The following is a 12685-nucleotide window of genomic DNA, read 5'->3' as shown; positions in this document are numbered from 1 at the left end:
GAGCATACCCGGGGTGAGCGTCGCTACGAACCTTACGGACGTTAGCGACGGACCGCCTGTAGTGGATCACCACAACCCGACTATTACATTGATATTACAGGGATAGGAAATCCCAGGATGCGTAATTGATGGTGGCTCAGGCGTTAATGTGATTAGCGCGAAAACATGCGAGCAGTTAGGCATTTCAGAATGGGAGGCTTGCCCATTCTGGCGCCGTATGGCAGATACCCGCTTAGTACGACCATTGGGGTTGATACGCAAGATAGGAATTATTGTGGGAGGACATCGCTTCGACATCTCGGCGGTAGTCCTCGCCCTGGACGCCCTAGGGGCATACCCTGTGCTGCTAGGCAGATCGTGGCTTCGGGCAGCAAACATCAAGCAAAGCTCGCAACACAAGTGTATCAATTTCCGACATGGACACACTAAGGTTCGCATACCTACGGAGGCAAGCGCGACACAATCCAAGGGTATAACACCGTATATGCAGAAGATATAAATATGTTGGCAGGGGTGGAGGATGCAAAATTAGAGGCATACCTAGACGAGCACCCTCGGATCATTCCGCTGTTCGAAATCGACGTCATCACAACCGTGACAGAATATGCCACGACCATTATTCTCCACGACGAGGCTTACGAACCAAACCCGGAGTCCATATTGGAACTAAGCAGAGCACGAGCAACATTTGAGAGGGAAATGGAAATTTCACGGCGAGTTACCGCCTCGGCCCTGGAAGAAGTAAACGTGGGTACGGAGTTAGAACCCCGTTTTCTCTCCATCGCAAAGGAATTAAGGCCGGACCAGAGAGACACGATGATCGAACTACTCAAGAAATATAAAGATGTGTTCGCATGGGCTCACGAGGACATGAAGGGGTTAGATCCAAAGTTCTATCAACATAAGATCAATTTAGCAACCAACGCAAAACCCGTCCAGCAACGCTGCTACCGCATGAACCCGAACTACGTGACCCGCGTAAAAGAAGAAATTGACAAACTCCTAAAAGCGGGATTCATACGGCCGGTTAAACAAGCCACATGGTTAAGTCCGATAGTAGTCGTTCCAAAGAAAAACGGCAAAATACGTGTATGCGTGGATTACTGAAAATTAAACGCCGTAACCATTACAGACACATTCCCGTTACCATTCACCGATAGCGTACTAGACGCCGTCGCAGGACATGAGATGTACAGTTTTTTAGATGGTTTCAGTGGGTATAACTAGGTACGCATGCATCTCGATGACCAAGAGAAGACGACATTTGTCATGGACTGGGGAGTCTATGTGGAAGTCGTCATGGTGTTTGGGCTAAAGACGGCGCTGGCAACATTTCAACGGACAATTACAGAGATCTTTGGGGAATATATTCCGGCGTTCATGCAAGTTTTTTTAGATGACGTTGTGGTATATGGGAAAACAATCGACCATTTTACGCATTTGCGACTGTGCCTGGAACGTTGCCGCACCACACACTTAAGCCTGAATCCCGCGAAATGTGCCTTCGGCGTGACCAATGGGACCCTCCTAGGCCATATAGTTAGCAAGGATGGAATAACGGTCGATCCGAACAAGATCTCCGCGATTACGCAGGCCAAAACTCTGACAAACGCGAAATCACTCAGCCGGTTTTAGGACAAATACGATGGCATAGTCGGATGATACGATACTTGGCGGACTTCGCCACGCCGTTACATGCTGTCGTGCACCGGACTCCCTTCCAATGGACCGCAACGGAGGATAAGGCCTATGAGGCGCTTAAGATAATGCTCACACAGGCCCCCGTCGTACAACCACCAATTTGGGCGAAGCCATTCCACGTGTTCGTAGACGCCTCAAACATAGCAATAAGGAGTGCACTAATGCAGCTCACCGAACCAAGTTGGTACCGGCCAGTGTACTACGCTAGCCGCAAATTATCAATAGCAGAGCGTAACTATTCCACAATGGAGCAGGAGGCGCTAGGGATGATCTATAACATCAATAAATTCCAACATTATTTACTAGGGAGGAAATTCACGTTCCACGTGGATCATTCGGCACTGCTGTATTTGGTGGAGAAACATGCCCTAATGATGAAATTGGTGTGATGGATGCTGCTACTTCAAGAATTCAATTTTGTAATTCAGCATCGCCCGGGGACGCAACACGTAGTGGCAGATTTTTTGAGCAGACTCGATAATGGAGAAATAGTATAGAAGGACGACGACGACTTTCCGGATGACGACTTTCCGGACGCCGACATTCTACGGGTAGCAGCACTAGCAGAAAGAACGGAATCGACCTTTCCGGACTGGTGGCTTATGGAAATGACATACTTTTTGACTACGGGACTGCCTCCACCACAATTACGCACGGACGAGAAGAAACGATTAGTCGTCCGAAGCCGTAACTTCTGCCTGGTATTTGGCGGCGCGGGGTACGTCAAGATGAGAAAGAAGCAGTCTTACGGGAGGCTCATTGCGGTACGGCAGGCGACCATTACGTGGGCGATGTTACAACCCGGAAAATATGGCAAGCAGGCCTATGGTGGCTGACTACACAGAAGGATGCATACGAGTATTGCAGGAAGTGCGATTTGTGTCAACGGATGGGCCAACCCATGGAGGGCGCAAGGATGCCTCACCAGCCTGTATTACCGTTAGATCCCTTCCAAAAGTGGGGATTGGATTTTGTGGGCCCCTTCACACTGGCGGCGGCCTGTACGGGCAATAAATACATATTGGTAGCCACGGATTACTGCACCAAGTGGGTAGAAGCAAAGGCACTATGGGAGAATACGGCGGCCTTCACAGCGAGATTCCTTTACGAACACATCTAGTGTCGGTTCGGCTATCCGATTGAGCTTATCAGTGACCAGGGGAGCCACTTTCTCAATACAGTCGTTTGAGAACTAACGCATCATTATGCCGTAGTCCACAAGAAAAGTACGCCATATTACCCAAAGGCGAATGGGTTAGCGGAATCCACCAACAAGACGTTGCAGACCATCTTAAAGAAAATCGTCAACGAAAATAGAACGAACTAGGATACCAAATTACAGAGTGCGTTATGGGCATACAGAACCAGCTACAAAACAAGCATACAATCAACACCGTTTCGACTAGTGTTTGGGCTGGAGGCCATGATGCTGGTAGAGTTTCAGATACCCAGTTTACGGATTCAGGTACGGAACCGACTATCGGAAGGCAAGTTGGAGGAGGTACGGCTCCACCAACTACTCGAACTTGGCGAAAAACGTGTACACAACATGGCTGTGTTGGAGCCGGAACAGCGACGGCATAAAAAGTTTGTGGATCGACATCGGAACGCACGGGAAAAGGATTTCGTGGTCGGTTGAGCGCCCTAACCCATTCACCGCCGGACAGGACAAAGCCGGAGAACCCGCGGCACTACGATGGCTCACCGCCCAATGAACCCTAGGCCACAAAAAGAAGAAAATAAAAGATCTTCTGCACATAATAGAAACCCACCTTCTAACTCTCAGCGCTCTCATCGCTCCCCTCCCTCACCTTCTCCTCCATCCTCTCACAGAGCTCCAGCCAACCGCAACCACCAGTCTCCTCCCCACAAGCCTACTCTAGCGATGCCGATCTTTATCTCTACCGCCTTATGCCGATGGCTCGTGGAGAAACGCCTAGATGGGTACATTCGGGTCGCAGAGGCACCTCCACACCCGGATGCGATGGACATCGCCAAAAAACTTAATATCGACACGGTCACCAACTCTTCCATCCGGAAAAAGTTAGACCTGTCATCACTAGGCGAGAGGCATTTCGAAATCCCTCCTGTAGAGGCGCTGCAGAGATATTTTGGCCCATATTCCTCCTCTGCCAAGGCCTATAGAACAAAGCAGATCCCGGATCCCTTCTTCTATGAAGTCGCCAAGTTCCTATTAGAGGTCGGATGCGTACACATCAACGCATATGGGATGCCCGCAGAAGGGGGGTATCATTATTGATACCTTTGAAGGGCGTGCGGTCGATTGGGGGGTCATCATGGGACCGGCATTAAGGGAAGGCCTGCATGCGTATCAGGGAGGCAAGAAGCTCAGGACGATCATACAACAGTATCTGACGGTGTTGTTCCCACCCCGAGGCTTGCTGGCACCGTAGCCCAGCAGACCCACGCCTCCGCCCCGATCCACGAAGCGCAGGTTAGCGGAGTTAGCTGCCACAGAGTGGGAAGAGGAACCCCTACCCTCGCAGCCAAACACACGGACAACGTAGGAAGAACATGCGGCATGCTCCACGGAAGTAGCCCCAGAGCCAGACGCCGAAACACGGCAGGATAGCCCCAGACCAAAACGGCGAAGGTTGGACAGGAAAGATGGGCGGGGATTAGTCAAGGACGTACCCACAGCGGCAGATACAATGACCGAAGGCGATAGCTCCACAGCTACGGAGCCCAACACCACCTTCGAAATCATTCAGAAGCCACGACCGATCATTATGGCCCAGTCACAACGAGGGAAAGCCGTATTGATGGCGGAAAGCGAGGTTTTGGCATATCCAGATATCCCGGACATGGCCCATGAGTTCAACGTCCTCTTGCAGTACGACACCTCTTTTGAGCTCATGGAATTCCTGGCAACGTAACAGATAAAGGCCTCACAACGAATGGCCGGGGAACACGCGTAGCGCCAGATGATCGAGCGCGCCCTAACACAAACGATAGAGAGCGACGATGAGGACTGGCTAGCCAAAGTCGGTAGACAGAGGAACGCCGGTATACGCCGAGTGGGGATGGAGCTACCCCCATTAAACACAGCCCTAGGGGAATTCCATAGGGAACTGGCAAAGGTCAGCACGGGCGCCAAGGAGATGGCCATTAAAAATAAGAATGTCTGGAAGAAGGTGAAACTGACCCAAGCCGAGCTGCAAAAAGCCAACAAATGCATCGTAGAGTTGGAAACTAACGCGACTACGGCGAAACAGGCAACTCCACCACCAAAGCACGCCATCGACACCTTGAAGGAAGAGATTGAGGCTCAGACCGCCATTGCCTCAAAAGCAAAAAGGGCCGTACAACTAGCAGAATCAGAAATTGACCGCCTTCGAGCTGAATTGCGCCAATCCTCAGACAAGGAAAAGGAGATCCGGGCTAACGGCCGGAAGGCAGTAAAACCCTTGAAGAGAAACTTGTTGCGGAGGTAGCACAACACATCCGGACAAAAGACGAAAACGCCCAATTATAGGAGGAAGCGAAGAAATCGGAGGCTGCAATCGCAGGACTCCGGACCTTATTGGAGAAAAAGAAGGTATGGTTCGACGAGCAGCTGGTGGGCGAACAGGAAAGAAGGCATCAACTCGAAATCCGCCTAAATAATGAAATGGGGAAATTAGAAGAACTCCATGCAAAGGAATCCCAGCTGTGGGTGGGCCTGAAGACCACGTACGAAGAAGCAGCGGCGGTTAGTCAACAAGAAATTGCAAACCTCAAGAAATCGGTGGAAGAAGCACGCAACCATTTCCAGGCCATCACAGACAACGTGCGTATCCTTCTACAAACAAATCGAGAGAGGTTCACAGCACAATTGAAAACGGTGCTAGACAAAGGATGGATGGCGTGGGCAGCCCAAGCAGCGGAATTGCATGCGTATTATGCGGACTGGGAGAACCGGCGAAAAGACGGCCGAGGTTTCTATAAACTCAATGAGGAGAGTATTGTGGCAGTACGCGAGGACCTAGCGCAAGACTATCGCGCACTCGCGGACCAACATTCTGAAGAACTCGCACAGCTCTTAGATGATTTTGGTGAAAGCCAGGAGGAGCTATTTCACTAGATCACACAAGCCGGCCGCACGCGAACAAATGAGGAATCCATCGCGACGCCAATTCCTGGCACTACCGAAGACGAGGAACCTCAGGCTAGGTCACCATAAATTACAACGACGGTGAACAGTGCGGAACGACGAGTGGAGTCCCCCACATTACCAGACAACGAAACCACTGCCCAAGAGGAACCCCATCTACAGGAGCCCACGCTATCGGCCGACCACACGGAGAACGTTGCGGACCAAGCGGAACCGCAACCCCACTCCCCGGAGCGTACAACGACGGTCGACACCACGGAGGAAGTAACGTTTGAGACAGAGCCGCGATCGACCGCAAGCACGACGACGGTTGAGCCCAACCCACTAGCCCAAGAAGAGCCCATCGTATCCGGACCGCCCACACAGGACGACCGCGACCCCAGGAGAAGCCCTCCCGACCAAACGGGGGAACCACACCACGATGCACCTACAGGCCCTACGTCGCCTCCGGATGCGGACACCATAGCAGAGCCAAACATTCGGGCCATTTTGGAAGAAGATTAACGGGATGGGTTCAACATGCTAGGGCACTGTCCCACAGGCATGCTAGGTGTTACGTTGTCGTAGTGTATTTTGTACACTACGTGAAAAAGTAAAAATAATATAACCGATTTAATTACATATAAATAAATAAAATAAGAATATTAAGATATTTATCACCAATAAATAAAATAAGAATATCAAGATATTTATCACGTGCATAGGGCAAGATTCGAACCATGTACCTCCACGTAGCCAAACTTCAACTTTACCATTATGCTACCTTATCTTTAGTGTTCTATAAATAGATTTAATAACTATAAGTGCTTTATTTGCGCCTACCTTTATTAAAAGGTAAATCGTGCATTTTTAGAGTGCGTGAATATTTTATAGAAAAACGCAAGCAACAAAAAAGTGACTCATGCACATCTAGCGTGCATGAGCACTATATTTAGCAAATAAAAGCAAGGATTAGAAAAGCATCACATGCATATTTAGTGTGCATGAACATATTAGAAAATAAAAGTATGTAGCTATGCTTAGTCTCTCCCATCACTACATAAGGATGGGGAGCACAATGTAATAGGTGTGTGAAATATTTGGAAATTGGATATATTTCCGAAAACACCAACCGATTAATATAATCGTGGGATTCACGAAAATAATATAATCTATACTTGTGGGATTCACAAGTTTCTTATATCTTTCTTTCAATCTAAATACATATTCTTATCTAAATATTGATTAATCGAATAAAATACACTCGTGGGATTCACGAAATTTCTATCTCTCTTTCTAATAATCTATTTATTACTAGCCTCATCTCATATTCATCTTTCTCCTAGTCCAAAACCTCGGCGGTTCCCACTCGACTCACGCAACGATCCGGAGCCGAAAGGCACGACACAGTTGGTGAACCCGACGTGAAGGCGGGTGGCAAGGAGATGGAGAATCAACAAGAGGCAATGAGTATAACAATGATGATGATGTTCGAGCGGATGCTACAAGAACAACGAGTGATGTCGGAGATCACGGGGGCAGTAAAGCGGCTCGTACAACGAAACGGACAATTCAACGGAAACGATGTGTCACGCTATCTACGTGACTACAAGGCGGAGATGATACAATGTGGGATACCGGAAGGATTGCAAGTGACATCCTTCAATCGGGTGGCCACGGATGAGCTACAAGAGAGAATCCACAAGATACGGCAACAAAACTCGACATGTGGGTCATTCGAAGAAGCTTTACGAGAGGCATATGATTACAAGAGATCGAAGGGACAAGATCGGCGAGAATTCGACGAATGGGTGGCATCGAAGAAGACCCACCGAAGTGCAACACAAGCATTCCTAGAGTTCGAGCATCGTTTTGCTCGACTCTCGGAGCGGGAACAACGATTGGTGGGAGAGGATAAAGTCCTAATGTTCGTAAAATCGATCGATCGAAAAGAAAGGATGGACATCGGGATCGAACTCGAAGACGATGAAGGTACGAATGGTCTTACCGAAGATTGGGCCGAAGTCCAAAGGGTATGCCGGAGACATGATGAGAGGAAGATGAGAATCTTGTCAACGACATGGCCGATGAAGGATGGTCGATTGAAGACAAACGATGGAGCCGATATGAAGGCCGAAATACAACATGATGGTGCAATGGAAGAGGGTGTAAAACAAGCTACCCTCTTGTCTTGCGAAAGAACAACGACAAAGGATAAGGCCGATAACCCAAGTGTAGAAGAAGATTTCGGAATACAAGTGTCCGAAACATCGGGTGAAAAAGGGGTAAGCATAATTGATGTTTGCATAATTGATGCAGTGAAAGAGAGCAAGGAGGACTTGATTGAGGAGGTCACCACGAAAGATGACATCGAATTGAAGGTGGCTATGGACGAATCAACGACGGATGGCCATATCGAGACTTCCCCACCACTAATTCTAGAGACTCCGGCGGTTGCGTTCGAAAGGCAACATGAGACCGAAGAGACGGAAGGTGGCGGAGAGAAAACAAAGGTCGAAGTCGATGCATACGACGGAGAGATAGCCGAGAATATGGCTATGGGTGAAACAATGGAGGATGATAATACCGAGGATTCCTACCCACTAATCCTAGAGACTTCGGCGGTTGTGTCTGAGAAGCAACGTGAGACCGGAGAGACGGGAGGTGGCGGCAAGAAAGGTAAAGTCGGAAGCCAGTTAGGATGGAAGGTGATCCGGACGGGATTCCGATCCGAAAGAAAGCCGAACCGGGCGAATGAGGATTCGGCCGAAAAACGACTCGAAAGAAAGCCGAACCGAAAGGAAGAGAATTCGGCCGAAAGACGACACAAACGAAAGCTGAATCGGGCGAATGAGGATTCGGCCGAAAGACGACCCGAAAGAAAGCCGACCCGAAAAGGGGTCGACTTGGTCAAAACCGATCGACTGAGTCTGACTTGGCCGAATACGAATCCGATCGGAAGCCGATCAAACCGAAAGTTGATCGGACGAGAGCGATCCGGAAAAAAGTCAAGGTTGATGAAGACAACAAAGAGGCCAGTAAAAGACACTACCACGAATAACAAGGGCCAAGAATATGACGAGAGAGAACAAAGAATATGGTGGATCGGATGGCGACAATGGTTCGGGTGGAAAGAATGGGTCTACTCAAAATGGAGAGACAAAGTTGACATAGCGGGACAAACGGAGGATGAAGGGGAGACAACGAGCATCGGCAACTTCGGCACATACCGGAGGATGTGCGGGTTCGGAGGGGGCGAGTGTCGTAGTGTATTTCGTACACTACGTGAAAAAGTAAAAATAATATAACCGATTTAATTACATATAAATAAATAAAATAATAATATTAAGATATTTATCACCAATAAATAAAATAAGAATATCAAGATATTTATCACGTGCATAGGGCAGGATTCAAACCATGTACCTCCACATAGCCAAACTTCAACTTTACCATTATGCTACCTTATCTTTAGTGTTCTATAAATAGATTTAATAACTATAAGTGCTTTATTTGCGCCTACCTTTATTAAAAGGTAAATCGTGCATTTTTAGAGTGCGTGAATATTTTATAGAAAAACGCAAGCAACAAAAAAGTGACTCATGCACATCTAGCGTGCATGAGCACTATATTTAGCAAATAAAAGCAAGGATTAGAAAAGCATCACATGCATATTTAGTGTGCATGAACATATTAGAAAAAAAAAAAGCATGTAGCTATGCTTAGTCTCTCCCATCACTACATAAGGATGGGGAGCACAATGTAATAGGTTTGTGAAATATTTGGAAATTGGATATATTTCCGAAAACACCAACCGATTAATATAATCGTGGGATTCACGAAAATAATATAATCTATACTTGTGGGATTCACAAGTTTCTTATATCTTTCTTTCAATCTAAATACATATTCTTATCTAAATATTGATTAATCGAATAAAATACACTCGTGGGATTCACGAAATTTCTATCTCTCTTTCTAATAATCTATTTATTACTAGCCTCATCTCATATTCTTCTTTCTCCTAGTCCAAAACCTCGGCGGTTCCCACCCGACTCACGCAACGATCCGGAGCCGAAAGGCACGACAACGTCGCCTCCGGACGCAGACACCATAGCAGAGCCAAACATCCGGGCCATTTTGGAAGAAGATTAACGGGATGGGTCCAACATGCCAGGGCACTGTCCCACAGCCGTGCCAGGTGTTGTCCGCCAGAATAATAACCGACGGACAAGAGTGTAGGAATAGGAAATAATATAAGATTGTAACGCATGTAACGGTTCACGCAGGAAGTGTGAACAGCTAAAAAGACCCTGCTTATATAAAGGGCAGAAAACCTCTAATAGAGGTTGCGTGTAATTTTGGAATGTAAAGAAGCGTATCGTAATAGAATTCTATCTTCTCTAATACCTGTGTATAGCTACGACTAATCTACTGTGTGCCTATAATACCTGAGAGTGTAGAAGTAAGCAACGTGAGTGTGTAGCCACTGTTAAGGAGTTCGGTTGTAGCCGTCTCCCTTATACGCTACTAGGTTACGGGGAACATTCCCCTACGTATTACGCACAAATGCCATCGTCCGTTGTTTCACAGTCACTTGGAGGTCTAGGTCGAAGGACTGACTGTAGACCGTGTTCGTAATCGGTAACAGGTGGAGATATGGTACAATGGCATGCCATGTTATTGGGCTATATTGAGCATGATAAGAATGAGGATGTTATACAACTCTATCCTTGAATGCCTATGCAAGGTCTCTTACCTATTATGATGACATTTTCTGGTATGTTGAAAGCATGTGGCAACATGGGAGAATTGGTAGACATATTGAAATGAAATTAGATGTTGTGATGGATCTCAGTTAAATGAAAGATCCATGGCTAGCCATTATCTTACACAAGATAGGCTTGGGAAGGATAGTCATTTCTTTTCCATCTATTTTGTAGTTTGTAGCGGATATGCTTTTTTAAAACTAATGGAAGGATATTTTGTTTAAAAATAAAATATTTAAATTGCAACATGTGTCTAAATGGGGGTGGATGGCATCGATTGTTGCATTGAGCATATGCATCCAAGTATTGACAGAGTCATGGCTAGCTTCCTAGGATAAGTGGTCTTGTAGCTTCATCAATATTGCAACATTGTGTCTCAATGAGGTGCATGGCATCGACCGTCGCGAGCATATCCATCGATAACATCTTGTCTCAATCGTACTCCCTATTGTTACATGGGTGACATATGAGTTAATCGGCCTCAAACTTTTTGGTCACTGATTGGTTTTCCATGGGTGAGCTACCTTCTTGTTCATGCATTGACTAAGTGTACACTTGCATTCCATAAATCTTATTGACCTTTCTCATGGAGAGGAAATAAAATTTAGAAGCCCCTCACAAGATGACTTGCAAGAAGGAAAGGCCATCCTAACAAGCAATCATAGGCACTTGGTTGGCTAATCTTGTAACTAGAAACATGAATGATGAGACGATACTCGACGTCCAATATTTTGAAGGTTGGTCTACAATCATGCCCTCTAGATGTGTGCAATGTCTTAGGTATCTTACCAAAAGTTACTTCTTACTTGGGTGGTCTACAATCACATGAACACACTCGTGTGGATGTGTGTGTGTGTGTGCACGTGAAATAAGTTGTATATTGAAGGGTTAATGCGGGTGTGACATTGTGTATTTATTTGTTTTTATGTGTATAAGAGATAGCCAATTAGATTTTATTATCATCTTCGAACGTCAAATAAGATTTATGAGGCAAAAAATATTACATTTCACATAATACATGTGAAAGTGAGTAGCAACCCTCGATGTTCAAGAACTTTACCAATGAATGATACAATCGAGAGTGCACATTGTGACTATGAGAGAAATTCGTGCAAGGATTGGGTTTGGTGAAAGATGTGTGGAAAACATATTAGAATGTGATCAAAGACAAAGCATTGTATCATAGTCACCTATGGACTTCATGCATCGGTCCCCGATGCCAAACAATTGTTATGTCAACGGGGGGCGCAAGTCCATCGCTTGCTCCTTCTTCCCTCACCATTGCTTATTGGCAATTGTTTCTGGCTTGTCGGCTATATGGGAGTTGTTTACCAGGGTCAAATTAGCCTTCATTAGAGCCCATTAGTAATCAGTCCTAGCTAGGGCTGAATTAAGATTTGCTTTAGGGCCAATTCATGAAGTGAACCTTGACTATGGTTGATTTCCTATTTCGGCCTAGAGGTGATTTAGTATTGTCCTTGGTTCAGAAAGGGACGCGGGGACAATGCTTTTGAACTTTCAAAAGTGATTGAATACTTTTCATTTGTTAAACACCCGTTAAACACATTGGATAGACACATGTGTGTCAAGAGTGGTTTAACTCAAAACCGTTTGAACCAAACCTTTAAAGGGATTTCAAACTCAAACAAAATGGTTCAAGAGATCTACAAAATGTTAAGTTGTGGTTTCACGGTTCAAATTTGACTCGAATTGAATTATTAGAATCATACACTTAATTTTCATTTTTTTTTAAAAAGCCTTTTTTAAAAAAAAAACTCAAAAGACTTGTTAGGGTTCAAACTAAACGTGTCAAAGTTAATTTATATATTCAATAAATATTTAAAAAATGCCCCCTCTCAAAATTGTTTAGCCATTAAGTCGTCAAGGCAACAAAGGCTCAAAGCTCGAACCAAATCAGCTAAGTTGTTAAGGCATTAAGTCTTTGTTTCGTGGTTTGGTTTGGCTCAAAGAGAATCATTGGCAATTCAAGAGGCACAACATGTTCATTCATTGTCACTTTCATAAAGCGATGAGTATTTACTCTAGAACTTTAGCATTAAATAGTTTTATTTATTTGAATCTTGACAAGAAAAACTATGATGATGTTATCAATATCCAATAC

This window comes from Azolla caroliniana, unplaced genomic scaffold (assembly GCF_043228905.1).
Source record: "Azolla caroliniana isolate FFs.n. ecotype wild unplaced genomic scaffold, voAzoCaro1.0.p SCAF_12, whole genome shotgun sequence".
NCBI classification, from domain to species: Eukaryota; Viridiplantae; Streptophyta; class Polypodiopsida; order Salviniales; family Salviniaceae; genus Azolla; species Azolla caroliniana.
The sequence above is the reverse complement of the archived record's forward strand: the minus strand, read 5'-3'. Positions refer to the sequence as shown.